Raw genomic sequence first — 27,059 nt, 5'->3', positions numbered from 1 at the left:
CTCTGGCTGGAGTAATGGCAAGCTAATTACCGCTATCATTAGGCGTTAAATTAAAACATCAGCACTTAAACTGCACATGCTACAAAGTTCAGGCCCTCGTCACATCTTACGAAGATCACTTCAATTGCTTCTAACCTGATCTCACTGACTTCTCCAATTCATCTTACACGACATTCCCAAGGGATCTTTCAGAAACACAAATCTGATAGTGTCACTTTCTTGCCTAGAATTTTTTTTAAGAGACAGAGTCTCACTGCCTTCCAGGCTGGAGAATCACTTGAACCCAATATCTGCCTTCCAGGTTCAAGAGATTCTCCTGCATCAGCCTCCTGAGTAGCTGGGATAACAGGCTCCTGCCACTGCACCAGGCTAATTTTTGTATTTTTAGTAAAGATGGGGTTTCGCCACGTTGGCCAGGCTGGTCTTGAACTCCTGACTCAAGTGATCCACCCACCTCAGCCTTTCAAAGTGCTGGGATTACAGGGGTGAGTCACTGCACCCAGCCTGCGTATAATTCTTAAAAAGCTTTCTACAAGATAAGCGGGCCCACATACCCATCTTATTCTGGCCTCTGCCTGTCTCTCCAACCTCATCTCTCCCCGCAGTCCCTCGCAAAACTCTACCTGATGCTGCAGTCTTAGGACCCCCTCCTTGCAGTACCCAGAACATCTGTGTGCTTCCTGGCTTCCAGCCTCTGTGCACCTCCCTCCTTCTACCTGGAATGTCCTTTCTCCTTTATTCTTCTGCTAAATTCCCATTTATGCTTCAAAATTCCCTCCAAACACCCCACTGTCTTTAAAAATCTGTGTTTACCAGGAAGTTAGTTGTCTGTCTTTGATGCCTTATTTATTCATAGTGTTTAAGATTGGGAGTTTCTAAGTCAAACTGTCCAGGTTGAAAGTCAGGTTCCACCACCTACTGGCTATGTGGCCTTGTCAAGAAGTATGCAGAGTTTGGTATTCTGTTTCACATATGAGCTATCTAGTTCACTATTACTGTTTCATAGGTGCTGGCAGAAGGCACAGAACTCCTGGGTCGGAGACAAAGGACTTTGCTAATCATGACCAAAGCAATAGACAGAGCTGCACGATTGCTGGTTCCCTGTGCCTCCAAGTCTTATGATGGAGATGCAGACGGCTCCTCGTGGATGCCCGTGCACAAGGCCAGTCACCTTACAGGAGAGGAACCCTGAGCTTGAGCTTGGGAAATCCCCACTTTTATAATAAGTGGAATAAAAAGACTTCCCTGTGGAGAAAGGGGAACATTTATACACTGTAAGTTAGTACAACCTCTGTGGCAGTTTCTCAAAGAACTAGAAACAGAACTGCCATTCAACCTGGCAATCTCACCACTGGGTATCTACCCAAAGGAAAAGAAATTGTTATATCAAAAAGTCAGTTTCTCTCATATGTGTATCACAGCACTATTCACAATAGCAAAGGTATGGAATCAACCGAAGTCCATAGATGAATGAATGAATTATAAATGCCCATCAGTAATAGATTGGACAAAGAAAATGTGGCATAATTCACACCACTGAATACTATGCAGCCATAAAAAACAATGAGATCATGTCCTCTGCAGGGACAGGGCTGGAGCTGGAGGCCATTACTCTTAGCAAATGAATGCAGGAAGAGAAAATCAAATACTGCATGTTCTTACTTATAAGCAGGAGCTAAGAGATGAGAATACATGGACACAAAGAGGGTAACCACAGACACTGGGGCCTATTGGAGGGTGGAAGGCTGGAGGAGGGAGAGGATCAGGAAAATAACTAATGGATATTAGATGTAATGAAATAATCTGTACCATAAACTCCCATAACACAAATTTACCTATGTAACAAACCTGCACATGTACCCCTGAACTTAAAAGTAAAAAAAGAAAAGAAAATGTGGTACATATACACAATGGAATACTATGCAGCCATAAAAAAGGGATAAGATCATGTCTTTTGAAGCAATATGGATGGAGCTGAAGGCCATTGTCCTAGGTGAAGTAACTAAGAATCAGAAAGTCAAATACCGAATGTTATCACTTATAAGTAGGAGCTAAACAAGGGGTACACGTGAGTACACAGAGGTAAATAATAGATATTGAGGACCCCAAGAGAGGAGGGCAGGAGGGGGAATGAGGGTTGAAAAATTACCTATTGGGTACAGTGTTCACTATTCAGGTGATGGGTCCACTAGAAACTCAAACCTTGCATTGAATAATATATCCATGTAACAAACCTGCACAATACATCCGAATCTATAAAAATAAAATTTTAAAAGGTGAAACAAAACCTTCTCTTTGTCCAGGGGGAAATGCTACATCATCCTTCAAGGTTGCCTGCTGCAACCCGGAGACACAGCTCAGGTAAAGGTCCATCAGGCAGGCACACCCGCAGGGTGAGGAAGAGACACTCAGGGCCACGGTGGATTGTCTCTCCCGGGAACCCTGGACCTACTATTGAACTTCTCGCCACCTCAGTTTCCTTGGGTCTTAAGTTGGGACAATCATAGTACCTGCATCATAGAGGCTTTGTAAGGGTTGAAAGGATTAACCTAGAATAAGTGATAAGCACCAGCTGTTACTATCAATCCTCCACTCCGCCCCTCCCTACCTTCCACATATTTTTACTCTATTTCACAGTAAATAAATAATAGAGATGGGGTTTCACTATGTTGTGAAGGCTGGTCTCATACTCCTGGGCTCAGAGGATCTTCCCCTCTAGCCTCCCAAACGCAGGGTGCAGGGGTAACAGATGTGAGCCACCACACCTGGCCATAAGTGTTCATTTGCTGTTTTTTTTCCTACTGCCCAACAGCCCCTTGAAGCATATTCATCCTTGCATCTCAGACACCAGCACAGGGTAGGTAATCATTACATTTTTGATTAAAGGAGTAAATGAAAACTCTTCCTGTATATCAACCACTGTGATCTGACTACAATCTCTGTATACTTTTGATCCAATTTCATGACTCCAAACTCTTCAATGCTTTGGTGGAAAAAAAAAAATCATTCTCTTTTAGGTAGTGCTGTTTTCTTTTCTTTTTTTGAGACAGAGCCTCACTCTGTGGCCCAGACTGGAGTGCAGTGGTGCGATCCGGGCTCACTGCAACCTTCATCTCCCAGGTTCAAGCGATTCTTTTGCCTCAGCTTCCCGAGTAGCTGGGATTACAGGTGCCTACCATGAAGGTGGGCTAATTTTTGTATTTTTAGTAGAGATGGGGTTTTGCCATGTGGGCCAGGTTGGTTTCAAGCTCCTGACCTCAGGCGATCCACCCACGTCAGCCTCCCAAAGTGCTGGGATTACAGGCATGAGCCACCACGTCCGGCGTAGGTAGTGCTCTTTTCAATGCAATAACATGACATGGCAATTCATTAATACAGGAAGACTAAGTAGTTCCTCCAGGAAAGTGACTTGGTCTCACCTGTTTCCATTTCCATGCAATGGAATGGGGACTATAATAGTGCCTACCCTATAGTGAGGTTGGAAGAAATAAATGAGTTAATGGATATAAAATGTTTGGAAGAGCACTTAGCAGTGCTAAATCTACGTCAGCTCTTTATTCCTCATTGGATCTCATAACCTCTTGTTGAGTGATGGGAAATCATTGCAGATTTTGGTCATCTGCGATGCCTAAAAGACAGAAACTTAGTTTCCACTATTACTGCTCTAATTCAGAAAACAGTGACTCTGGAGATAGAAACCCAGTGGGTCCTTGTTTTATCAAGTTGCTCAGAACAATCCAGGTGAACACATGGCAGGCATTCTAGTGGAACCTAATAGGCTTCCTCTGACCAGATAGAAGCCGCCAGGAGAGGTGACCCAATGTCTAACATGAATTCTGACCTGTGACCAGTAAATCAGTAAATCTCAGAAAAACAAACACATAAATACATAAAGGAAGAATTAAAAAGTCCCCAAAACCATTTAACATGGCCATTGTTTCACATACCTGATAGAAAACCATCATTTAGTCTTCTTTCTGAAATAAATGAGGCTGTGAATAGACAACTCTGCCTGTAATAGTTTCCAATTCTCTCAGCGGAGTTTTCTGAAATCATGGTCCTTCACTCTGCTTCTATGATTGTCCAAACCTCGCTGAAACAAGACTTTCCTGTTCTTTGGCCCTGTGTGATGTTTTGTTAGAAAATGCAGCCTTCTAACTGGTATGCACTTTACTGGTCTCCAGTGTCTATTAAACAGCCAAAAGCCCCTCTCACCCGAGAAACATTAGAACTCAGAAACGCTTATGGCCTGTGGGTGAGAGGAGATTGACTACAGGTCTGTGGTTTCTCTGGATTTCACAACAAGACCTGTGTTGTTTCTTCCACCCCAGTCTACCTATAACAGGATTTCACCCACAGCTGCTGCCAGCATTCACTCACCTCTGATGACACACACCTGCCTGGCCCGCCAGAGCTCCACAGCACGAATGCGCTGCTTTTCCGAGACTGGAGAAAGATAATGCAAAGATTGATAGAAACAGGAGTTCAACAAGACAGCAAAATTCTCAGAAGAGCAAACCCTAGTCCCAGTTCTAACTGCACCTGACCTTGTTATACGCATGTAGCTTCTTACACTGGCATGTGTGTTGTGTATATATATGTGTGTAAAAATATATACTCCTTTAAAAATATTTAACCATCATGGACTATGATTAAAAAAGAGACTATTATTGTTCAGATCAAGAGGCTACCATGTCCCAAACCACATACTCGGTTGAGAGTGGGTCCAGAATTCGGTCTTGGTAGTTCTGACTCTCAGGTTGAAGCGTGTGCTACAGTGTACGATGGTGTCTCTCCTGTGTGCCTCAGTATGAACCATTTGCACCTGAAATCAGCTACATAAAAAGCTCATTTTCTAATCAATATAGTATCCAGTAAGTAACAGATGTGTCCAGAGCTCCATGTGTTCAGACAAGGCAACAGGGAGCCCCTCAAGATACCGCTATAGACTCCCAACTTTCTTCTCTTCTTGGGCACGTGGAAAGGCCAGACTTCCCATGCAGTTAGCTAGGGACTCATGAATGAGTTTTGGGAAACAGAATATGTGTCTAAGTGGCATCCTCACTACCAGACTGGGCCACACAATATCCCACGTTGTATCCCCATCCTTTAAATGACTTTAGCCCAAATCCTTCCACAACCTCTTTTCTCTAAGAAGCAGAGGACCCTGAGATAGGAGAACATAGACAAAATTTGAGGTAGAGCTGTCCTGCAAAATTACGGGACCTGCAAAGCAGTTTATAGAAGCAAAAAAGAAAATGTTATGACGTAAGCCACTACAACTTTAGAGGTTTGTTTTGTTTTAAGACAGAGTCTCAGTCTGTTGCCCAGGCTGGAGTCCAGTGGCACGATCTTGGCTCACTGCAACATCTGCCTCCTGGGTTCAAGCGATTCTCCTGCCTCAGCCTCCTGAGTAGCTGGGATTATAGGTGCCTGCCACCATGCTTGGCTAACGTTTGTATTTTTAGTAGAGATGGGATTTCACCATGTTGACCAACTGGTCTCAAATTCCTGATCTCAAGCGATCCACCCACCTCGGTCTTCCAAAGTGCTGGCCTTACAGGTGTGAGCCACTGCACCCAGCCTTTAGAGGTATTTATTACAGCAGTGTCTCTAATTCATGTCCCTTTAGTTCAACAGAGAGGTCTCCTAAAGCTTCAGTCTGTGGCTGAAGGCCCTTCTCAAGGACTGGGTCTCTCCCTGTGGGGGGTTCTCCGTTTACCACGGTCAACCTGATAGGCAATCATCACTCAGTGGTGGTGTTGTCGTTTTTCTGAAATAAACAAAGCTTTGGAGAGATGCCTCTTTCTATTATGATACCAAACTCTTTTTTTTTTTTTTTTTGAGACGGAGTTTTGCTCTTGTTACCCAGGCTGGAATGCAATGGTGAGATCTCGGCTCACCGCAACCTCCGCCTCCTGGGTTCAGGCAATTCTCCTGCCTCAGCCTCCTGAGTAGCTGGGATTACAGGCACGCGCCACCATGCCCAGCTAATTTTTTGTATTTGTAGTAGAGACGGGGTTTCACCATGTTGACCAGGATGGTCTCGATCTCTTGACCCCGTGATCCACCCGCCTCGGCCTCCCACAGTGCTGGGATTACAGGCTTGAGCCACCGCACCCGGCCCGATACCAAACTCTTATATACCATAGGTGTCTCTCTGGTTTTAAGGGATTGCTTATCCTGCTCATGGGACAGACAGGAAGTGCTAAGGAATGAATGCCTTTAGGACCAGCCCGCAATCAACAAGGAATGTCTCCCCTACCCGTTGGGAGACAACTGTCAGATACTCTCTGCGTATTTGCTCCCAATACTCTCTGCATATTTGCTCGGCAGCAGGACTGCGCCCAGTTGCCCAGAGTGGTAGCCCTCTCTTCCTTGCTTTCCCTCCTTCCCACTTCTTTCCCACTCCTTCACTATACTTGTCAGGATCGCTTCCCAAATAAACGACTTAAACCCTTGCCACAGTGCCCTGCTATTTATTGCAAGAGGCCAGATCCACAGAAGGAAGTTAGCACTCATTTCGCTCAAGGGGAAGAATGTAGTTGAATGCATAACGTGGGCAGCCTAATATTTTTAGGCTTGTAAGTTCCAGTTCTGTTCATGGTTCTGGTGCATGAAGCAGCACATCGGGGCCATCTCACTTACCCAATATTTGAGGGAACTGGCAGGGAATGAGTCATAATCCCGAGACTATTTGCAAACGCTAAATGGCATTTTAAAATTAATGAACAAAAACGACAGCCTTTAAAGAGTGCTGTGTGGTTAAAAGCAAAGCTCGTTCAGCATATTAAACCCGGAAAACAGATAACACGAAGAGAAAAATAAAATGTCCTCATTATCCCATGGCAGTTTTAAAATTTTAAGTGTACAGCCTTTTGGTGCTTTTCTCCCCCCATGTACATATATTTTAGCAAAATGAGATCATGTTGTATAAATAGAATTGTAACTTGATTTGCATTTACCAAAAAACAGATGTGTAGCTTTCAGTGGTACTCCAGATATATTTTAGAAAGTGCTCTAATCCATCAGTCTGCAGGATATAAACCAATGTCTCATATCCGTGTTGTACCTTATTCCACCCCAGGACCACTTGATATACTAAAATAAAAATATGCAAAGGTCAAAGTGAATTTCTATTTATTTAGAAAACTCAATGAGATCAGGGATTTTCCTTTTTCCACTGTTATAGCCAGAGTTTAGAACAATGCTTCACACAATATTCACTCAATAAATATTTATTAGATAAATACACGAAGCAACAAAGCAGCTAACACCGTTTCACTGACTGGTTTAGGTCCACTTGTCGGCACGAAGCCAAAAGCAGTGTCCAATAACAAGCATGTTATGAGCATCAATTTTCTGGGGTGGTTGCTTATTGCATTTTCTCTACTTTATTCCCTTAGTCATGGGAATGTAGTAATGGGATTTTCCTTACATCAACAGCGATCAAACCTTGCCATTCCATAGCAACCTAACACCCAGAACCGAGGTGAGGTTTCCCAAGGGCGAGGCACAGCTCGTTCCTATTGCTGAGACTCTCCCTTCTCTACAACATCATGTTCTCGTAAATCACTCACACCAAGTTCCATTTGTCAAGATAATTGGGAGCATTTTATAATGCTGTAACCTAGATTTTATCAAGAAGACTCTCCGTTTCCAATTTGCAGTCTTCAGGAATGTGACGTGCGCCTGCCACTCAGCAGGACCATGGACGCTTCGTCAATGGACTCACAGTGTCACTGACCTTTATAATCCTGGGACCATCCGAGACACTGGACGCAGAACCTCAGGCCACCCCTCGGTTATCTCCTGCAAAGTCCAGACAAGGACTTCGTGGTTTATGTTGCGTAGATTCCTACCTCTAGGTAGAACTTGGTGTGGTATTGAAATAACCTTAGAGATCTGTCTCTGTAACCAACTAAATGCAATTGTTACCATTTTGGTTATTTGGTGACTTCAGGTGCCACCTGGCTGAGCTGGCTCCCCATTGAAAATGGGACTCTGCCTTTGCAGGGACATGGATGAAGCTGGAAACCATCATTCTCAGCAAACTGACACAACAGAAAACCAAACACCACATGTTCTCACTCATAAGTAGGTGTTGGACAATGAGAACACACGGACACAGGGAGGGGAACATCACATACTGGGGCCTGGGGGGTGGAGAGCTAAGGGAGGGCTAGCAGGGGTGAGGGGATAGGGGAGGGATAGCATTAGGAGAAATACCTAATGTAGATGATGGGGTGATGGAGGCAGCAAACCACCATGGCATGTGTCTACCTATGTAACAAACCTGCAAGATCTTTACATGTACCTTAGAACTTAAAGTATAATTAAAAAAAATAAAGAAAATGGGACTCTGATATAATGAAAATGCTTTAGTTGGAATTTCAACTTCAAGAACAAGTGGGAAAACTTAGCTTTGGTGAACGGGCGGCACAAGTGCAGTATCCCATAGCAGTGGTGTGTTCCAGACCTTGAACCCCTCCAGGCGGGGCGGGCACACATGACAGGTCTGCCAGCCAGGCCTTCCTCTGCTACAGCATGTCCTCCTACTTTTAGGTGGTATCTTCCATTTCCTTTCAGAGAAACTCGCTCCACGGTATGAACTGGATGCTAGTACCATGGGGAAGGGTAGAGAGAGCCTATTCGCCGCCTTGTTAACAATAAAATCCCTTTCCAGCCGCTTCTGTAGCTCCGAGGAGCCATCTCAGGGCCTTGAATGTAGTGGACACGCATTCACAGCAAATGGAACTGAAGAGGATACGCCATCAAATTGCTGCATCGTCATAGCTGCCTTTTTATTGTTTTGGAATAAAAGTAGCCCAGTAGACACCCCTGAAGAAATGAACAACTAAAGAAGTAATTACTCTCTTACCTAAGCCAGTCAGGAAAAAGAGATTCTGGTCAAGTGCGGCGCCTCATGCCTGTAAACCCGGCACTTTAGGAGGCAGAGATGAGGGGCTCGCTTGAGCCAGGAGTTCAGGAACCCGCTGGACAACATGGCAAGACTGTCTCTATGACAAAGTAAAAACATTAGCCAGGTGTGGCAGTGCACACCTGTAGTCCCAGCTACTTAAGAGGCCAAGGTGGGAGGATCGCTTGAGCCCAGGAGCTTGAGGTAACAGTGAGTTATGATCATGCCATTGCACCCCAGCCTGGGTGACAGGGAGAGACCCAGTCTCAAAAAGGAAAGAAGGAATGGAGGGAGGGAGGGAGGGAGGGAGGGAAGGAAGGAAGGAAGGAAGGAAGGAAGGAAGGAAGGAAGGAAGGAAGGAAGGAAAAAAGGAAGGGGAGGAAGGGAGGAAGGAAGGGGAGGAAGGGAGGAAGGAAGAAAAAATCAGACGTTCTTAGTAATTACACAGAGCACACTGATATAGTTAGAACACATTGATATAGTTAGGTATGGCATTCCATGTGGATGATTAATTTGTAATAATTAGAACTCGGAGCCCTGGGTTGAGTGACACACTGCCAGCAGTGTGGGTGCTGGGGAGAGCAGAGGCAGGAGGAAGAACAGACAGCAGGGGAGCAAGGCCTGTGGGCAGAGACACAGCTGACCCTGAAGTGTCCCGTGCCTCAGTTTCCTCCTGCATACAAGAAGCTTATATAATTGCAGAGGCATTGTCAGGTTCTAAAATGTTTTGAGGAACCTAAACACAGGAAAATATTACACAGAGACATTTAGAGACTAGGAAGGATAAGCGAGAAACCACTTTAATAAGACATTTCATCGACTGGGCATGGTGGTTTTTGCCTGTAATCCCAGCACTTTGGGGGGCTGAGGTGGGCGGATCACGAGGTCAAAAGATTGAGATCATCTTGGCCAACATGGTGAAACCCTGTCTCTCCTAAATATACAAAAATTCGCTGGGTGTGGTGGAGCCTGCCTGTAGTACCAGCTATTCAGGAGACTGAGGCAGGAAAATTGCTTGAAACTGAGAGGCAGACATTGCAGTGAGCTGAGATCACGCCACTGCACTCCAGCCTGGTGACAGGGCAAGACTCAGTCTCAAAAAATAAAAATAAAAATAAAAAATACATTTCGTCAAAAAGTCTTCCATTTGATATCACAATTTGGGATAAGTAGCTGACATAGATAAAATACCAGAAAATAGCAGATGATTTTCATTGTCCTACCAAGCAGAATAGCATTTTTTTTTTTTTTTTGAGATGGAGTTTTGCTCTTGTTGCCCAGGCAACCTTATATTTATAGTTGGGAGATGTTAGAAAAATGTGCTAAGACAATCCAATGGGGGGAAGGAGAGTTTTTTCAACAAATGATTCTGGGACAACTGGGTATCTTGATGCTAAAACAAAAAAAAAGTATTTGAACCCCTGCTTCTCACTATCCATAACAATTAACTCAAAAGGAATCCAAGACCTAAAGGTAGGAGCTAAGACCGTAAAACTGAGAAAGATACGACAGCATAAGTCTCCGTGACCCGAAGCGTTAGCCAACAGTTTCGTTTCACCAGAAACAGCCTGGTTGACCTTAAAAGAGCCTGCTTCACGCAGCGTTGAAGATTTGTTTCGCACTTCCCACGTCGCTCTTGCCATAGGTAGGGCTGCCTATGCTAGCCTTGTAACACAACTCCTGCTGCAGCTGAAATGTGTGTACACCTGTTTAGACGCTGTGAACACACGTGCACGCATGCAGCGTGGCTGCAGCCACTCTCAAAGCCTGAATCAGTCTCTTCAAATCCAACACGTGCTTCAGCTTAGACGGTCACTGGGAACAGCAACCTCTCGGGGAAAGCCAGGAACGGCACAGTCATGCTGATGGTGACACTGTTTCAGATACAGCCTGGAGTAACTCGATACCTTTATAAACAGAAACGAAACCGGGTTTAAATAACGACCCAAACCAGATGGCACAAATGTCCTGTTCTCTTCCGAAACTGAAAGAGGAACAAAAGAGAGACTCCCTCCCAAGGGGGCCATCGGGGCTTCCCCTGAGTGCTGCCGGCACTCTACAGCCTGGGAGATGTGCTGGGTAGAGCTGCTCAGAATGCTCATTCTCCGATTTTCAGCGCTTAGCATGGCTGTGACCGCAGCAATGCAGAATTCTCAACACAATTCTACGTCCTGGCTGTAGTGTTTGCTGAAATGTGCAACAGCGCGTCATATGAATCAACTAAACTCTGCTGAGTGTTTACTGTGAGCCAGACACTATTGTAACCGTATTGCCTGCATTAACTTACTTAATTCTTACAAAAACCTTTTGAGATGGATTCATTTTTACCAAAAATGTACACTGAAATGCAAGCAAGTTAAGTAATATGCTCAGTTCATAAAGCTTCTCATCAGAGTTTGGAATCAGGTCATCTGACTCCATAAGCCAGGTCTGTAGCCCTTACTCTCTTTTGCTAAACTGCCAAAATTATTTTTAAAAACTGCAAAATGAAATCATCCATTCCTGGGTGTATTTGTTTTCTATCGTCACTGTAACAAATTGCTAAAAATTTAGTGGCTTTTAAAATAACACAAATTTATTTACTTACAGTTTTGAAGACCAGAGGTTGGGGCTAAAATCGAAGTATCGGCAGAGCTTCGTTCCTTCTTGAGGCTCTAGAGGAAAAGCTATTTCTTTCCCTTTTGCAGCTTCTAAAGGCCACCCGCATTTGTTAGCTGGTGGCCCCCTCCTCCAACCTCAAAGCTCATCACTACACCCTCTGATTTTGTTGTCACGTCTCCTTTCTCATCCCGACTCTCCCGCCATTCTCTTATTGGGACCCTTTTGATGACATTGCATCCCACTGAATAATCTGCGATAATCTCCCCATACCGAGTTCCGTAACTCAATCACATGTGCAAAGTCCCTTCACCACACAAGGTAACAGATTCGCAGGTTCCAGGCCCTGAGATACGGACATCTCTTGGGGGCGGTCTTTATTCTTACACAATGGGGAACTAATAAGGCCACACATGTGCCTGCATCATATGTCTCTTAAAAAAGTAAAAGGAAAGAAAGAAGAAGAAAACATAAGTTTGCAAATTCATAAAGCACTTAGAAAACAGCAGTGGTCAATATGGGGGTCACGTTGAATTGTCCACAATGTCAACTTCGGGCAGATTGATGCAAAATCAACAACGGTGGAGAGTATCACATGAAACTCAAAATCAATAGCAGAGAGATTTGAGAAAATCACAAATACGTGGAATTAAACAATGCATTCCTAATAACCAATGAATCACAGAAAAAAACCAGAAGGGAAATTTGAAAATACTTAGAGATGAATGAAAATGAAAATACAGCATACATAAACTTATGGAATACTGAAAAAGCAGTTGTCTGTGGGAAATTGATAGCTGTAAATGCCTACATTTATAAAGAATAAAAGCTTCAAGTCAATAAACCGATCTTCTACCTTAAAAAACTGGAAAAAGAAGAGCAAACTGAAGCCACAGCAGGCAGAAGAAGGGAAATACTAAAAATTAGAGTGGAGATAAATGAAATAAAGAAGAGAAAGACGAGGGAAAGCATCAATGAAGCCCCAAGTTGTTTTTTGAGAACATTAAAAAACAAAAGATAAATTTTGGATAAACTGACAAAGGAAAAAGCAGAGGTAGCTCATGCTAATAAAATCAGAAAGGGAAGTGAGGCTGTTACTACTGACTTGACAGAAATCAAAAGGGTTGTAAGAGTGTACTACGAAGAGCTGTACGCCAACCAATTACGCAACTTAGATGAAATGGGCAAATTCCTGAAAACATACAGACTATTAAAACTGGTTCAAGAAGAAGAAGAAAACCTGAATAGCCTGTAACAAGTATGGAGACTGAGTTACTTAAAAAAAAAAAAAAAACTTTCAACAATGGATTTTATCGATTCAATGCAAGCGCTATCACAATTCTAATCTTCCTTTTTTTATAGAAATGGATAAGCTAGTCCTAAAATTTATATGGGATTATAATGGACCATGAATAACCAGATAATCTTGAAAAAAGAAGAACCAAGTAGGAGGACTTAGACTTCCTGACTTCAAAGGTTACTACAAAACTACAGTAACCAAAACAGCATAGTATTGGCCTAAGGACAGGCATAAAGACAAATAGAATGAATTTGAGAATGGAGAAGTAACACATGCATCGATGGTCAATTGATTGTTGACAGGTGCACCAATGGGAAAAGCGTCGTTCTTTCAACAGGTGGTTCTGTGACAACTGGATTTCCACATCAAAAGAATGAGCTTGGATCTCTACCTTATACCATATACAAAGGTTAACTCACATTGGATCAAAGACCTGATGCAAGACCTGAAACTATACAGCACAGAAGGAAACATAGGTACAAATCTTCATGGCCTTAGGTTGGGTAACAATTCCAAATATGACACCAAAATCATAAGCAACATAATATAAAATTGATAAATCAAACTTCACGAAAATTTTCAAATTTTCTGCATGAAAGAACACTACCAAGATGGTGCAAAGACTATTCTCAGAATGAGAGAAAACATTTGCAAATTATGTGTTTGATGAGGGTCCTGTATCCAGAATATATTGAGAACTTTTACAATTCAATTTAAAGAAGGAAATAACCAATTTTTAATTTTTTTAATTGTGGTAAAATATAAATAACATATATATAATTAAGCATCCTAACAATTTTAAAGTGTGTAGTTCAGTGGCATTAAGTACATTTGCATTGGAAAAAAAACCCTGATTTTTTAAATAAGCAAAGGACATCATAGACATTTCTCCAAAAATGGTTTATAAATGGCCAATAGGCAGATAAAACGATGCTCAGCATTATTAGTATTAGGGAAATGCAGATTGAAACTACCATGAAATATAATTCACATTCATAGGAGCAGAAAATAACAAGTGTGGGTGAGCTTGTAGAGAAATTGAACCTCACACATTGCTGGTGGGAGCAATGATGCGGCCCCAAATCATACAGGTAAAATGCAAATGATACAGCCACTGGTGAAACATTATCATATGATCCAACAATTTCACTCCTAACTGTATCTCAAGAGAACTGAAAATGTATGTTCATGCAAAAACTTGCCCATGAATGCTCATAGCAGCATTTTTCATAATACACCAAAAAATGGAAATAATTCAAAGACCATTAAATGATTAAAGGATAAACAAAATGTGGTATATCCAAACAATGGAATATTATCCAGCCATCAAAAGGAATGAAGAATTAAGACATGTTATGGGCCAGGCGAGTTGGCTCGCGCCTATAATCCCAGCACTTTGGGAGGCCGAGGCGGGTGGATCATGAGGTCAAAGATCGAGACCATCCTGGTCAACATGGTGAAACCCCATCTCTACTAAAAATACAAAAATTAGCTGGGCATGGTGGCACGTGCCTGTAATCCCAGCTATTCGGGAGGCTGAGGCAGGAGAATTGCTTGAACCCAGGAGGCGGAGATTGCGGTGAGCCAGGATCGCGCCATTGCACTCCAGCCTCGGTAACAAGAGCGAAACTCCGTCTCAAAAAAAAAAAAAAAAAAGACATGTTACGACATGAATGAACCTTGGAAACACCATGCTCAGGGAAAGAAGTCAGGCACAGAAAGCCACATACTGTATGATTCCACTTACATGCAATGTCCAGAATAGGCAAATCCATAGAGACGGAAGGTAGATTAGCAGTTGCCAGGGGCTGGGGGAAGGGAGGAATGGGGAGGACCTTGGTGCCCCAGCAGAGCACACACCAGCTAACCTGTGATGGCCATGTGGCATGGATGAGAAACAGACATTTGCTGTTTTATTTTATTTTTTAATTTTTTATGTTTTTTTGAGATGGAGTTTCGCTCTTGTCACCCTGGCTGGAGTGCAATGGTACAATCCTGGCTCACTGCAACCTCCGTCTCCCTGGTTCAAGCAATTCTCCTGCCTCAGCCTCCAGAGTAGCTGGGAGTAGTGTTGCCACCACACCCAGCTAATTTATTTATTTGTTTGTTTTTATTTTTAGTAGAGATGGGGTTTCGCCATGTTGGCCAGGCTGGTCTCGAACTTCTGACCTCAGGTGATCCGTCCACCTTGGCCTCCCAAAGTGCTGGAATTACAGACATAAGCCACCATGCCCATCCCATTTGCTGTTTTAAACCAATGAGATCTGGGGCCTTGTTTATTTTCATGGAATAATCTAGTATGTCTTGATTAACAGAGGGTAATGGCTAACCCGAGGGCATTTTTCCAATATCCCAAAAGGATGGATAATTAATTACGGACCCCCTTCCTCTTCTATTTGGAAATTTCGCTGAAAGTTCTAAATACTCTTAGAACAGGCAGCACCAGAGTGGTCCCGATGAGCCCAGGACATCTCTAATTATTTGAATGGATTTCTCTTTCCCCTCCAGGTGCAGATGGCTGTAGCAGAATGTGATATGAGAGTCCCAGCGGTGCACTGATTTTCGTATTTTTTCTTTTTTTTTTTTTGAGACAGACTCTTACTCCGTCACCAGGCGCCAGGCTGGAGTGCAGTGGCGCGACCTCAGCTCACTGCAACCTCCACCTCCAGGTTCAAGTGATTCTCCTGCCTCAGCCTCCCAAGTAGCTGGGACTACAGGCACCCACCACCAAGCCCAGCTAATTTTTGTATTTTTAGTAGAGACAGAATTTCGTCATGTTGGCCAGGCTGGTCTTGAACTCCTGCCTTTAGATCGTGGCCTTTTTTCTGTGGTTTCTCTGTTTTCCTCATCTCTGCCACTGTCCCTGTATTCTACGCTGCCTCCCTAATCTACCCTCCCTGGACTTGCCTGAAAGGCCTGGACCTGGATTGAACATGGAACATTTCTTACTGGACTTGGTTGTAGGAATATTACCAGGCATTCATTGCAGATGCAAGCTAAAGAAGAACAATATTTTAAATATTGTCGGCTTAAACTAGGCGGCAAAATATCCAAACACAAAATCTCAGATGCAGCAAATCAGAACAGTGTGTTCTGGTGACGTGTTGGGGCAAATGCACTCATTCACAGGCCCCTCCGAGCCTAACTAACCAGGATCCCAGCTGGGGGCTACAGGAAGAATAACTGTGGATTCTACCTTCACTGCAACAGGTTACAACTGCTGATTTATGACTCTCGGCAGGATCAACTGGCCCCAGGCCAGGGAGATCACAGAGGCAGCCAAGGAGCCCAAGGGTCGCCCCCCATCCTGGTCCACCCCAGGGTGAGGACAGTGCTCTTGGTCACCAACTGCTCAGGATTTACCTGAAGTGGGGTAGTCAGAAACTGCAGAGAGTCAACGGAAAGATAGGGGCCACCGCTTGGGAACAGCCAGGACCAGCCCCGCACTGAATCAACACTTCTGCTATTCTGCCCTGGGCCTTTGCTCCTGGGTCCCTCGCCAGAGCAGAGCCATTTCCTGCCAAGAGTCTGGCGCCTTCCTGATGATCCCAGCTGTTTCTTCCCAGGGGTGGCCTAGCAACCATTGAGCCCTTGCATTCTTTACTTTTAAAGACCACCCGTCTCCCTCCTTCCCCTGAGCAAGGGGACTGCAGAGCGCAGCCTGGCCAAGGCATTCACGCTCAAGTGTTTACGGTTGCATGTATTCCTGCTCGGGGATGTCTGCGTCTTAAACACCAGCTTCTAGACATGGCTGTCACTCTGAGAAGTAAACCTGTAAGGGATATTTCTTTTCTAGAACCGATGGAGTGGAGGTGGGAGTTTTCAGCATCTTTTGAAATTTCATTTTGAGATAAAATGATGAGAATTTCACTTCTCCTCATGCAAGGCCACTCTCATTCTCTCTGGCCAACTGAAATGTGTGTTGGAAGAATGCAGTGGGATCCTAGGAAGCAGATGTTCAGGGCAGCACAGACACTCATTGGCTCAAGAGCAAACACAGGGAAGGAGCTGAAAGGAGCTTTTTTCAGAGAGCACAGCTAGTTCCTGAGCCTAAGGGTCATGTCCCAACTGCTGCTGCACTTTTCCAAGTTCTCCGTTTCTTCCAAAATCATACATTGTCTCAGTATTTTTTTGGTGTACTACCTTTAATAGGCATATAAACGTTTTTAAAAACTCATATCAGTATTGATGGCTTTCCTTTAGATTAAATGCATTATTAAACTCTCACTGCCCATATCTACCAAATAGAAACACAATTAATTTTTTTTTTTTTTTTTTTTTGAGAAGGAGTCTAGCTCTGTCTCCCAGGCTGGAGTGTAGTGGCAGGATCTCGGCTCACTGCGATCTCTGCCTCCAGGGTTCAAGCAATTTTCCTGCCTCAGCCTCCTGAGTAGCTGGGACTACAGACGCATGCCACCACGCCCAGCTAATTTTTGTATTTTTAGCAGAGATGGGGTTTCATTATGTTGGCCAAGATAGTCTCCATCTCTTGACCTCATGATCCACCCACCTTGGGCTCCCATAGTGCTGGGATTACAGGCATGCACCACTGCGCCCAGCCAACACAATGAATTTTAAGGCAAAGGGGCTCCTTGCCTTAAGGTACCCCCAATATTACCCACTGTGATATTGTTGTCTGCCCCGCTATAAATCGTGTCTCATTATTATGAATAATTATCTTTCAATAAGGGTTAATCTAGAATTCTATGCTTTTTTTTTTTTTAATTTAAAATGTGTGGTAGTTCACATCTGTAATCCTAACACTTCGAGAGACTGAGGCCAGGAATTCCAGACCAGCCTGTATCTACAAAATAATAATAAAACTTAAATATAAAAAAGAAAAGTGAAAAATAAAATGTGTATGCCCTGTTTGTTTTCTCTTTATGAAAATGTACATTTTTCCTTATGACTTAAACACCATGCTAGTTTATTACAGAAAATTTAGAAAACAGAAATTATAAATAAGAAAAATCTTTCTGGCTGGGCACGGTAGCTCACATTTGTAATCCTAGCACTTTAAGAGGCTGAGGCAGGCAGATCATCTGAGGACAGCAGTTTAAGACCAGCCTGGCCAACATGGCAAAACCCCATCTCTACTAAAAATACAATAAATCAGCCAGGCATGGTGGCATACACCTGTAATCTCAGCTACTTTGGAGGCTGAGGCAGGAAAATCTCCTAAACCTGGGAGGTAGTGTTTACAGCGAGCCAAGATCACACCACTGCACTCCAGCCTGGGCAAGAGAGCGAGACTCTTTCTCAAAAAAGAAAAGAAAAATCTTTCATAAGTGCATGACAAGAAATTCCCCCAGTAACTTATTCTCTGCATATATATGTGTATATATACATACATATTTTAAAAAAATCAGAATCACACTATGGTGCAAACTTTTTTCATTTAGTTGAGTGTATTTTTTCTGATGTTCAATATTCTTCTGTGTGATAGACATGCCAAATCCATCTCTAGACTCTATCCTTCTCCCTGAATCTGACTGGAAGGGTTGACCCTGCCTGTCAACGTGATCCCAACTCCGGACAGCTCTTCACTTACTCCCCCAAGATGCCCTCCCCACACCCCAATTGGACCAGGTCAGACTCAAATTGGGCCAATCAGATTCTCTCTCCCAGTATTTGGAATAGGGCTGTTGCTAGGGCCTGAGTGTTTGTATTTCCTTAAATTCGTAAGTTGAAACCTAGTTCCTCAATGGGATGGTGTTAGGAGGTGAGGCTTTTGGGAGGTGATGAGGTCGTGAGGGTGGAGCTCTCATGAATGGATGGGGCTCTCATGAATGGGATTGGGGTCCTTATAAGAGAGGCCCCAGGGAGATTCCTCACCCCTTTCACCATGTGAGGAAATGGAGAGACGGCTACCTGTTAACCAGGAGGTGAGCCCTCACTGGACGCTGAGTTTGCTGACCTCACTTTCAGTGTATGGTATTTTGTTACAGCAGCCAGAACTGACTGAGACAGACATGCAGGGCTGAGTCCCTGAGATGATGCTGAAAGCCCGTGTGCTGCACAGTTGAGCAGCATCTGGGCAGGCACTGCTAAAATCCAAAGGATGTGCTCCGTGCAAAGGGAATTTATGACGGAGTAGAGACAGCATGAGTAGGCCACGTGAGATGATCTAAAAAGAGAAGCAGAAGATTAGAGTAGACAGAGGCAGGCACAAGATGCCACAGGCGTCCCTGGATGAGACAGCGGGCAGCCCTAACACCTGCTCCACGCCCCGTGTGGACTGGCCAAACTTCTCATCGTGGGCATTCGTGAGTTTGCTTGTTTTGACTTTTCAATAATTTGCCTTTTTACTTACTTCACTCATTCAAGTCAATTTCACCCAAAGAGCACTAAGAAAATCATAGTCATTTTAGCAGCTGCCTAGTTTTCTAGTGTATAAAATATACCATAATCCATGTAACCAATTCCTTTCTGGTTAGATATTAAGTTATTTCTATTTCTTAACTACTCTATTAATAAAGAACACTATGTTAAATATCATTCCACTAAATCTTTGCAAATATTTCCTTAAGGTCAGATATGCAATCAAATAGGATTGCATCAGAGGAGAAACTCTGGGTCAAAAAAATTAGCATCATTTGTGCATTTCATTCCCAGCAGTGGGATGTCTGAACATTTCTGTTCTTTGCGTCCTTACCAGCATTAGGTTGACTACTGAAAAAAGAAACAACTCTGCCAATTAAAGTAGTTAAAAATGTTGTCTCCTCATATTAATTTAGATTTCCTTGATTCCTGGAATTGCACATACTTTCCTGTATTTAGTGCTCAGCCCATTTTCTTCCAGTATGAAATGCTGATTCATGTGTTTTATTCATTTTCTTCTATTTAAATGCTCGTTTATATCCTTTTGATTTGTTGAGCGCTCTCTCTCTCTCTCTCTCTCTCTCTGTCTCGCTCTTTCTCTCTCTCTTTTTGGTTTTGGGTTTTTTTTAAAGACAGTGTGTCACTATGTTGTCCAGGCCAGATTCAAGCTCCTGGGCTCAAGTGATCCTTCCATCTCAGCCTCCTGAGTAGCTGACACTACAGATGCTGCCCCTACTGCCTGGCAGGATATGAAACTTGATTCTCACACACTTGAAAGTTACCTTCTCCTACCTAGTTGTGTGCCTCTGAATTTTATATATGAAATATTTGATAGACATTAAAAATACATTTGTTTAGCCACGTGTTGAGATATTTTCTGTTGTAGTTTAGTCCTTTGATGTAGCTAGAAAGTAGTTCATCTGCCTAAGATTATATAATCATATACTTTCATTTTTAAGAAGACACAATAAAAAGGAAATGAAATACCACAGCACTTAGAAATCAAATACTTAAAAGACATAGAGACCCAAAGCAACATATACTAAAACAAAGACAAGTCCATCTGGTCTCAAACTCCTGGTCCACCCATCTTGGCCTCCCAGAGTGCTGGGATCATAGGTATGAGCCACCATGTCCAGTCAAGAATGTTTTTAAGTATGTTTAAACGTTACGCCCCAGTTACCAAACAAGACCCAAGCCTAGTCAGGGTCTTCCCCTATGGAGCAGGGAGACGGGTGAGCCTTCTCAGGGATCTGTACCTTTAAGGAGGCCTGTGCTCTCCTGCCTGCTTTGCGCTGCTGCATGTAAATGCCCTCTGTGGCTTCAGCCTGCTTATTTCCATTCAAAGTGTACACTGCTTTTCCCCAAAGTAAAAGCATCTCCAGGAGTGCCAAGCACATTTCTTTTTTGTAGACTTCCTCTTGGCGGAGCGAATACTGCTGATTTATAAATTAAATGGAGGTGCGCAAAGCAGATCAAGGTTCAGTGGCTGTGAGCCCATGTACTGCACCTCCTACGGGCCCAGAAGCTGCCCTTCATTCTCTTCCTCACTTCCTCCAACCTTGTCAGTTCTGGCCACGCAGGTGGCACTCTGATCAAAGCAAAAGAGCTCTCTTCTTCTTAGAAAAGAGGAAACAGGGTTCTTCCTTTCGCAAGTTAATATACTTAAAGCATCGCCTCTCTTGTTGAATTTTTCCTAATCCTTATTTGAAGTAGGCCCGTATGCCTTCACAGGGGGGCGTTTTCATTGGCAAAGAAACTGTCTTTTTTTTTTTTTTTATCAGATGCAGAACTCTTTCTATTTGAATGAAATCTTTATAGGAAGAGGACATGCCTTTGGTGATGACATTCTCTCCCATAATCTGATGCTAAAACGCAGTGAATGGGTATTGCTTCCCATCACAAATAGCTATCGAAAAGGAGAAATTCTTTGGCATTGGATTCACTGCTTCGTGTAGATAACTACTGGAAACTTACGCGTGTGCATGTCCAACTTGCTGGGTGAAACCTTTGGATCTTTGAATCATACTGACCACCTGGAATATAAACGCGACACCACGCTCTGTGGATCGTCACCATCTCCCTGTTTCCCTCGGCAATGCTCTCTGGTTGTCTCACCACTTAATGAATGAAAGAAGAGGGAAAGGGAAGGAAAGGGGATGAAGAGGAAGAAGAGAAGGAGAGAGGGCAGGAAGCTCTGACATTCAGAGCCCCGCTCACTGTCTCACTTTCCAGCGTCTGCTGTTATCCTTCCTTCTGGGCTCATGCTCTGGGTCTCCAGCCAGCTGGTGATGAGAGTCCCAGGGACTTGACTGCCTTTTCTCCTGTCTGGTGCCTTCGGACAGAGAACTGCGGGACAAGGCCATCTTACCTTCGCAGTAGGATGTGAGAATTAAAACTGATCTCATTTCAGGCAGGCTCTGTGGCTCACACCTGTAATCCCAGCACTTTAGGAGGCTGAGGAAGGAGGATCACTTGAGGCTAGAAGTTTGAGACCAGCCTAGGTAACAGAGCAAGACCCCATCTCTACAATCAATAAAATAAAGGTGATCTCCATCCAATAGACACGAGGAACGCCATCAGTGATTATTTCCCCATGGCCATCAGGACCAGGACAAAAAGTCTGTTCTTTGGACTTCAGTCCTGTGTGACACGAGACTCAGGCTTCTTTTTCGCACCCACCTTAGGTCAGCCTGGCCTCAGCAGCTTCACAGAGAGTGGGGACCAACACCACCATGTTTACAGACATACCACAGCAGTGGTTTCTAACCAGGGGTGATTTTGCCTCCCTGGGAGATTGCTGGCAACATCCGGAGATAATTTGGGCTTTCACATCTTGGGGGCAGGGGGGTGGCACTGGCATCTAGTGGGCAGCAACAAAGCTGCTGTTTCTGTGCGCTCAAGAAACCACTTTCTGTCTCAGGCTCAGATTCCACTGAAAGGTATCTTGGCCCCCGGGGTGGTCAGGGTGGCAGGGACTTGAAGCCGGTCCAGTGCAGCCCGCAGAACGCTTCGGAAATGTCTGAGCACCGTAGACAGGCTTGGCCCAGGCTAAAGCTTCCGGCACATGGCAGTCATTGGCTTTCACTCCACCCGGTCAGGGCCCAGCCCCTGTGAACAAGGACACTCTGACCGGGCCTCATCGGCCCCTTACCCACTCACTGCTCAACTCCCCTCTGGACAGGCAGGGTGCAGTCCCAGCACTCCCCTGCGTACAGCCTGCTCCATTCCCATATCGTTCACTCCTTGCAGCCATTTCTTCTACCTCCATGCTCTTTCCCCAACCCCCAATCTCTGTCTTCATAACCATCGTGAACAATATCTACGGTTCGTCCACATCCCAGACCAGACACTGCATGACGGCAGAGCTGTGGGCCCATCTAGTCCCCTCCCAGCATGGCCGTCAATCCTCGCAACCATTATGGAAACCTTTCTAATGACTGGTCTGAAAAGGTTGGCTCTCCTGCCCCGTGTCACCTCCAGGCCCTGGCCTGACCACTCAGGACACCTGAGCCACTCCCCACACATCTCATTCACGCCCTGTTCATTCCCTGGTAGCCTCCAACTCAAATAGCTCTCCTTGGAGGATCCTCCATGTTTTTTGAGAATTGCCGTTCAGAATAAATTTTCTCCACTAGCAATGTCTTGAGGTCCATCAATGGGTGTCTAGGCTGCCTTACACATAGGAGACACTTGACAAGTATTTGCCACCTCGATTTGGCCATCAACAGGCTCGGCAAATGTCATGGCGCCGTATTTCTCTGTGTTATGATTGGCGCGTGTCTTGGCTGGCGCCGTATTTCTCTGTGTTATGATTGGCGCATGTCTCGGCTGTGCAGTGATTTTTTAGTTTCCATCATTACGGCTACACGGAGCTTTTTGTTATCACTGTCGTTTCATGCTATTTCACCAGAAATTTATAGCAGAGAGGAAAAAAGAAAACAAAACTCAGAGGAAGAAGGGATGAGATGGAATTCAGCATTGCAGCTGGCCTCAAATCTGAATTAAAACAAAAACAACAAAACATATCTCTGGTCCAAAGCTTTTAGTTATTTTTTATTATCCCTCAGAAACACTAAGTAAATTAAGCAGTAAGTGATTTAGCTCTTCTTTTGTATGTTTAAAAAATATTAGACTTGGATTTATTCTTCGGGAGCTTTAAATCTTTTAACTCAAAGGAGAATTAATTTCAGTAAACTGCCTTCAATGTGACGGTTGTGAACCACAGTCTGTTTATGTGCAAAATGGTACTTTTCCATCGAGTCTTTCTTTGAACTGATAAATCTCTCCTGAGCAGAAACCACCACCACAAAATGTCGCAAGCACTTGGTAGCTCAAAGTTCCTACACCGCGGCTCTGCAGTGGCAGCTGCATTTGCCAGCGCTGTGTAGCTGCAAGATTTTCACTAATTGCGTGGGGCCCCGGGATGTGTTTTGCTTTTGCAAGCTCTTTTGCAGACTCTGCCTTCCTGTTCCTCTGTCCCGACGTGCTCTCTCTCTCACACACAATGCAGAGGACAACTGTGTGTCTTTTATAATTCAAAACCAGAAAAGACCAGAACATTTTTAAGTAGTTTGAAAATTAAAAAAAAAAAAAAAAAAAACCCAGCAGCTCTGAAAGACGTGTTCCTCTAACTCTTTCTTCTGGAAGGCTGCAATTGAATACATTTATGGGGAGAAGTGAGCCTTACAATCCCGAGAAAAGTAGTGGGGAGTCAGGAGAGTCTCAATCCAATTATTTGGCAGTCAACTTTGCCCCTCCAGTAGGTGAAACGGCAAAGCTGTCTTTAACCAGCTACCCAGGCACTGACAGCACCACAGCTTCACATCCATTCCCTGGGGGCATGATTGAAACCAAGAAATCTGTCATCAGGAAGGAAGTGGAGAACCGCTCTAGGAATAGCTGAGAAATGATGGTGAAGGGTTTTTGTCTCCCTTTCAACCCTGTAAACCTAAGTGAGCCCCATCTCTGATAGATTATTAAACACTTTGCATTCAGTGGCTGAAGGATAGTCTACCTATTAAATCTGTGATTCTTAGCAGAGGTATTTCTGCTAGTTGATATTGTTGGCTGCTGGGAGGGAGGTGCTGATAATGAGAAGGAAGTGGTCGTCGCAAGTTGGCAAAACTCCCAAGGAAGTTAAAAAACAAAACTTCTGTCAGCAACATTGCCTGCGAGATGGATGCCATCCTTTTTGAGATTAAGGAATCCAGTGAACAAACATCAGTCAATCACATTTACTCTGGAAAACGGTTACTCAATTCGGTGAAAGGAAAAACAACATCTCCCGGAGTTCTTGTCTTCCGTTCTGAAGGGGCATGGAGAGGGGACCAGGTTTCCTCCTCATCTTAGATGGATCCTTTGCAGAATTCATGCTAATAAAGGTTAACCTGTTTCTCTTTATTTCGGTCATGAGTTATTAATGTCTGGTACCAGTCACCTATAAATTTTAAAGCATTTTGCACAGCAGCACCTAACACCATGGTATTTTGTCCACCAGGGATGTTGGGGTCTTCACAGCACACTTGGTGTGATTATGGAAGGTATCATCGTGTCTGTTTACGAGATGTGTTTTCTTACCATCGTTATGGCTTTTACGTTTCCCTCACTTCACTTGGAATAACGTCATCTCCTATCTATCTGGGGATAAAAGATGATTATCTTTTTGTTCAGAATCCACTAAACTAATACGGTTCCTCTGTTTGTTGCTAAGCAACCAAGCTGGGTTACCGGGAAGAGGCGGACTCCACTGACAGTTACCTGCTCCCTTCTGATAACTGCAGGGACAGAGTTTGCCTGGAAGGGGGAAGAGCTCTTAAAGACTTAAGGAATTAAAAAAACAAAACAAAACTATCCAAAGGTTTGCCTAAGCTTTCTATCCTAGATAAACAAATGATGACAAATGCACCCAATAGGTTACGAATTGGTAACAAAAGGAACAACACACACAGGCAGGAACACGAATGAAACTCCGACGCATTAGAAAGAACCCGACACAAAGGAGTCCCTCCTACACATTCCGGCTCATGTCTGTAAAACTCCAGAAAACGCAAATCGAATCTAAAGGAACAGCAAGTGAGCAAGGGCTGCCGGGGGCTGGGGACCGGTACCACCGGAGACAGTGTGAAAGGAACTTGGTATGGTGGAAATGTGCCATCATCTATAGCTTTATTTTCATGGATTTGTAGTAAAATGCATTTTAGCTACATGTACAGATTGCATAGTGGGGAAGTCTGTGCTTTCAGTGTCACCATCCCCTGAAAGGTGTACATTGCACCTGATGGGTTATTTCTCATCCCTCACACCCATCCCATCTTCCCACCTTTTGTGGTCGCCAGCATCGGTTTTTCCACACTGTCCATGTGTACCTATTCTTTAATGAGAACATGCAGTATCTGACTTTCTCTTTCTGAGTTACTAAAATATGGAACACATCACAAATTTGCAAGTCATCCTTGCATAGTCATCATGCTAATCTTCCCTGAATCTTTTTTTTTTTTGAGACGGAGTTTCGCTCTTGTTACCCAGGCTGGAGTGCAATGGCACGATCTCGGCTCACCACAACCTCTGCCTCCTGGGTTCAGGCAATTCTCCTGCCTCAGCCTCCTGAGTAGCTGGGATTACAGGCATGTGCCACCATGCCCAGCTAATTATTTGTATTTTTAGTAGAGATGGGGTTTCACCATGTTGACCAGGATGGTCTCGATCTCTTGACCTTGTAATCCACCCGCCTCGGCCTCCCAAAGTGCTGGGATTACAGGCTTGAGCCACCGCACCCGGCCTCTTCCCTGAATCTTTACAATTCTAGTATATGTGGTGCTGGAGAGAACACCCCATCATTTATATCTTCATTGTGGCTGAGATTGCACAGATACAAATCAAGAAGCCATTTCAATGGATTTTTTGTATGTAAATTAATAAAGAAATGAAAGCTTTTAGTGTGCAACAGTTTATTATGACTAAGCGAAGATTTAGTTGTGCTGTTTTTAAGGTTAGGAAGCCTTTTCCTATTGAGATTCATTGTTTTACAGAGAAAGGAAATTCACGTCACATAAGTAAAGTGCAACTTCATTTTTAAAGGAAGAATGTCACTTTTTAAAAGGACATTTACTTGAGAAGTATTACAATTGACATTTCTTCCTTGGTTGCTTTTTTCCTGTCATTTTAATTTTTATTAAAATTATACAGGCAAATAATTTAGAGCATCCTACTCCTTGAAGCAACTACTTTCAATTCTTTTCAGCTGTTTCTTTGGAATTAGTTTTACATTTTTAGTAAAATGTTTATACTACTGCTTTTTTACTTTTCCGGTTTTGCTGTGTTGGTTTCTAACTTTAGAAATTTAGTATAGAATATTCCCTTCTCACCCTCTCTGCTTCTCTCACCACACACACACACACACACACACACACACACACACGCACCCTGGTTCCCTGGTTCCTTGTCTTCCAAATGTAGTTATACCATAAATTTGTTTAGATTTGGTGTTTACCTTTTGTGTCTGTGTAAATGCCATTTGTTGCTACTGTGGGTATTAAACTAGGATTACTTTTCCTTCCCTACACAGCTTTTTGTTTTCCCCGGAGTTAATAGGTGCCGGGTTTTGTTTTGTGCTGTTTTTTTGTTTGCTCAAAGGTCACTGCACACCTACCATCCTGGATCTTCCTCCACTATCATCCTGTTGACTTTATTCACCTCTCATGGGACTGACGCAGCTGTGTGCTGGATCACATGTCTTCCGAAAGTCCCTTTAAAGGGATAAATGACAAGTCTGCACAACTACAAACAGGAACACTGAGACCAATAAAAAGACACAAGCTGGCATGAAATAAGAGGTTTATGGTCCAATTTGCTGTTAAAAGTCATGTCCTTGATCTGCAATGGAAAACTGCAAGAGCACAGATAGCACAGGGAGTGGAC

General features: G+C 43.7%; 1 protein-coding gene and 1 non-coding gene across 2 annotated transcripts in view; both read right to left on the bottom strand.

Annotated features, from left to right (window-relative positions):
* Positions 1-10,156: 10,156 nt before the first annotated feature.
* Positions 10,157-27,059, bottom strand: part of ITIH5 (inter-alpha-trypsin inhibitor heavy chain 5) — a 194,077-nt gene continuing 177,174 nt past the window's right edge. Inside the window, exon 15 of the mRNA XM_078329330.1 lies at positions 10,157-10,827. The gene's annotated coding sequence lies outside the window, so the exon portion shown is untranslated. The remainder of the gene's footprint in view (positions 10,828-27,059) is intronic.
* On the bottom strand, positions 25,558-25,665 carry LOC118143422 (U6 spliceosomal RNA). The gene has a single exon (XR_004727641.1). It is a non-coding gene; the product is annotated as a U6 spliceosomal RNA (small nuclear RNA).

This window comes from Callithrix jacchus, chromosome 7 (genome assembly GCF_049354715.1).
Source record: "Callithrix jacchus isolate 240 chromosome 7, calJac240_pri, whole genome shotgun sequence".
NCBI classification, from domain to species: Eukaryota; Metazoa; Chordata; class Mammalia; order Primates; family Cebidae; genus Callithrix; species Callithrix jacchus.
This window is presented reverse-complemented; position numbering and strand designations above follow the sequence as displayed.